We start from the raw sequence: 4,631 nt of genomic DNA, 5'->3' as shown, positions 1-4,631 counted from the left end.
AAAGTGCTCCACATCACTAGTCAGTAAGGAAATGTAAATGAACACTTAAGGAGATATTACCTCATACCCAGTAGGATAGCTAAACTCCTTCATTTAAAAAACTAAAAAGTTTGGTGCAAATATGGGAAGGCTGGACCCATACATTGCTGGTTGGTGGGAATGTAAAATGGTGCAGTTGCTGTGAAAACATTTCGATAGTTCCTGAAAATACTAGGCAGTTCCACTGTTACCTAGCAATTCCACCCCTAGGTAAATGTTCAAGGGAGTTAGAAACAGGCGTTCACTCAAAAACATGTCCATAAAGCTATAGAGCAGCATTATTCAGAATAGCCAAAAAGTAGAAGCAAACCAAATGTCCATTAATGAAAGGCTAGATAAACACAATGTAGGGTGTATAGACAATGGAATAAAAGTAAGGAAGAAGGGATCTGTAACCAAATGAAGCCCATATAGATGTTACATCTTGAAAACACGATGCTGAGTTAAAGAGGTCAGACACAAAAGATCACATATTCTATGATTCTATTTATGTGAACTATCCTGATTAAACAAATCCTTAGAGATCAATACAGATTAATGGTTGCCAGGGGCAAGAGGAGGAAGGCATGGGGAATTGCTACTTAATGAGTTTCCTTTTGGAGTGATGAAAATACTTGGGAATTAGGTATTGGTGATGGTTGAATAACATTGTGAATATAAGAAACATTACTAGAACACTTTAAAATGGGTCTTAAGTTGTGGGAGTTCTATGTGATCTGAATTTTATCTCAGTTGAAGAAAATCTTTTATGCTCTTTGTGACTGTTTTTTGTTTGATTGCTTTTATCACTTGTTGAAAGAAGTTCTTTAAAATCTCCTGCTAAGCTTCATATTTAGTCTATTTCTCCTTCTAGTGCTATCTAACTTTGCTTTGTACTTTAAAACAAACAAAACCCCCAAGCAAAATATTACATGATTTCTTTTTCACCAGTCTTTTCTGGCATGCTTCCAATGATAATCAGAATCACTTGGATCAACTATAGCCAGTGTGCATCCTCTGTAGTATTTTCCATATGCTGTACCCAGTTTGTTATTATCGCCATTGTAGCGATGGACACCAGTTCTGGCCAGCACAGCTGAGTACTCGATTTCAGATTTCCTCAAGGCCCAGCAGTTGTTGGCGAGGATCGCTACTTTTGCTTTTCTTTGCTTCATCATCTTCGGAGTCTATGTGAACACCAGCACATATTTCCCACTTTTTGTAACAAGTTGGAACCTAGAGTTGACCGACTCCAGAGACTTTTTTTTTTCTTTTCTCTTTTTCAATTACCATCTCCTCACCTTACATGTGGGCCAACCCTCCACCAACAGTTGTTGACAAAAGCGCCAGGGAGGGATAAAAGAGCTTTGCACTTTTTGAAGTTATATTATTGTTGCTGTTGGATGCTGTTGAGTATGACCCATAGTGACCTTGTGAACACCAGATCTGAACCCTCCTCTATCCCGTGACACCCCATCATCTCTGCCACACTAGACCCCATTGTTGACCCATCTCATTGATGGTATTCTCCTCCTTAAATGATCCTCCATTTTTCTGAGCATGATGTCTTTCCCCAAGGACTGGACTCTCTAGAAACATTCCCAAAATATGTGAGGCAAAGTTTCACCATTCTTCCTTCTAAGGAACACCCTGGCTGCCCTGCATCCAAGAAATATTTGTTGTTCTTTTGTCTTCTTCATTCCTTGTCCTCTTCTCAGATGTATAGTAAGGAAAGGAAAAGACCAGGGCTTGGATTTTAGTCTTTAAACTTGATCTTTAGTATTTTGGAGAGGTCTCTGACTACAGACTTGCCCAATGTAACATGTCTTCTGATTTCCTATCTGCTGGTACCAAGGTGGTTGATTGTGTATCCAAGCAAGATGGAAATCACTGACAATTTCTATCTTTTCTCTATCTATCATGATGGAGACGACAGGGACAGCTGGCATGCCATTGTTGCCTGGGAGCACCCAGCAGAGGGTGGGCACAGCTGGGAAAAGCAGGTGCCACAGGCCTGAGCATCTTCCTTATGTTATGGAAGTTTAGAATTGTTATATCATGCTGGAGGATTGATTTTCCTGTCATTCTGCAGTGTCCCTCTGGACTGCATGATCTCCATTGGAACCGTACAACTCTACAATTCTTTCTCTGTCTCACTCTAACACACACACACACAGAGAAAAAAAATAGAAAGAACCCATTTCTTAAAAGAAAATGAGAGCGAGAGGTAGGATAAATGTGCAACAATGAGTGAACGAAACCCCAACTTTCCTGTAAGCTTTCATTAAAATAATAATTTAAAATAAAAAAAATCATAACCTCTTGGGGGAAAATAGCCGGGGAAATGGGAAATGACGCTGGGTAGACAGCCTACAATTTCTGCCCCTGTGGAGGAAATTTTTTTTTTTTAGGAAATATTCTTTTATAATGATAATGTCTTCATTATTCAGCATGTAAGTGGCTTGGCTTGCTGGTAAAGAATTATGCTGCCAAGCCAAAGGCAGGGCAATCAAATCTGTTTCATGTAGTAGTAGTTGTTGTTGTTAGATGCTATCAAGTATGACCAATAGTGACCCTATGAACAACAGATCTGAACCCTGTTCTATCCTGTGCCATCCTCATACCTCCTGACACACTACAGCCCATTGTAGCAGTCACCGTGTCAATCCACCTGGCCAAGGGTCTTCTCCTTCGCTGATGCTCTACCTTTCCATGCATCAAGTCCTTCTCCAAGGAATAACCTCTTCTAGGAAACATGCCTGAGGTATGTGAGGCAAAGCCTCATCATTCTTGCCTCCAAAGAGCACTCCAGCTGCACCCTCTCCAAGACACATTTGTTTGTTCTTTTGGCTGTCCATGAAACGTTCAGTGTTCTTCTCCAACACCACAGCTCAAAAGCATCAATTCTTCTCTCATCCCTATTCATTGTCCAGCTCTCAGATGTATACCAAGTGATCGGAAAGACCATGGCCTGAATCAGAGGCACGTTAGTCCTAAAGTGGCTTCATGGGAGATGAGCCTTCTCCTCCTGTGTGATTTACTGTCTCTGAAAACCCACCGGAGGGTCAACTATGAGTTAGTTCTCACTTGATAGTACACAATAACTTCAATGATCATTTAGTAGAGTTCCTGTAACCGTGACCATAAACTTGGTGGTTTAAGGCCTTCTCAGTTTTCTGGAGTATGTGCAGCACATAATCCTCACCATGGACATAAACCAAATATCAAACCTACTACTATAAACGGAAAGAGTTCTACCCCCAGTCACTGCTCAACCAATACACAGAGATAGGATTGCAAATCAACACATTTTATTAACAGATCTGTAAGGCAGTGAGTTCTCTCTCAAAGACTATCTTGCCTTCTTCCATATTATTATTATCATTACTATTACTACTATTATTATTATTTGCTTTTGAGTACAACTCATAGTGACCCATAAACAGTAGATCTGAACCCTGTCCTATCCTGTGTGGACCTCACAATCTCTGACACACTTGAGCTCATGGCTGCAGTCACTGTATCGGTTCACCTGGTTGAGGGTCTTCTTCTCTTTTGCTGTCCCTCCACCTTTCCAAGAATTATGTTCTTCTCCAGAGAATAGCCTCTTCTAGCAACATGTCCATAGCATACAAGATGAAGCTTCAACATCCTTACTTCCAAGGAGCAATCTGGCCTCACCTTCTCCATGACATCTGTTTGTCCTTGTGGCAATTTATGTGCTATTCTGTAATCTCCTCCAACACTATAACTCAGAAACATCAATTTTTCTTCTCTCATCCTTATTCCTTGTCCACCTCTCAGAGACATAGCAAATGATTGAAAAAAAACATGGTCTGAAGTAGGCGCACCTTAGTTTTCATACTAACATCATTGCTCCTCAGTAGTTTGAAGAAGTTGCTGACTGTAGACTTTCCCAGGGCAATACATCTCTTGATCTCCTGACTGCTGGTAACAGGTGTATTTATTGTGGATCCAGGTAAAATAAAGTCATTGACAGTTGTACTCTTTTCTCCCATCTATCAGGATTGGTCCTATCATGATGGACCTATTGGTCCAGTGAGGAGAATTTTTGTTTTCTTGATGTTCAGATGCAATCCATATTGAAGGCTGCAGTGTTTGGTCTTCTGTAGTAAGTGTTTTAAGTCCTCCTCAGCCTCAGAATGCAAGGTTATGCCATCTGCATACCAAAAGTCATTGATGAGTCTTCCTCCAATCTTGATGCCACATTTCTCATCATAGACTGCAGCTTCTTGAATAATTTGCTCTGCATACAGATTGAATACGTATAAAGAAAGGATGCAACCCTGACTTTCTTAATCTTAAACCATGTTATATTCCCTTGCTCTGTTTTCACAACAACCTCTTGGTCTAGGTATAGGTTTCATATGAGCATGATTAAGTGTTCTGTGATTCTCCTTCTCAGTATTAGCCATAACTTATTATGATCTACAAAAATGCCTTTACATAGTCAATAAAGCACAAATAGAGATTCTTCTGGTATTCTCTGTTGTCAACCAGGATCCATCTGACATTTGGCAATGATATCCCTTGTGCCACAACTTCTTCTGAATCTAGCTTGAACTTCTGGCACTTTCCTGTATATGCACTAT

The 4,631-nt window shown here is 40.3% G+C and overlaps 1 pseudogene; it reads right to left on the bottom strand.

Moving 5' to 3' along the window:
• Window positions 1-946: 946 nt before the first annotated feature.
• On the bottom strand, window positions 947-3,708 carry LOC102871042 (annotated as a pseudogene).
• Window positions 3,709-4,631: the final 923 nt, after the last annotated feature.

Source organism: Elephantulus edwardii, unplaced genomic scaffold, assembly GCF_000299155.1.
Source record: "Elephantulus edwardii isolate Elephantulus edwardi_28Jun2011 unplaced genomic scaffold, EleEdw1.0 scaffold00033, whole genome shotgun sequence".
NCBI lineage: Eukaryota > Metazoa > Chordata > Mammalia > Macroscelidea > Macroscelididae > Elephantulus > Elephantulus edwardii.
This window is presented reverse-complemented; position numbering and strand designations above follow the sequence as displayed.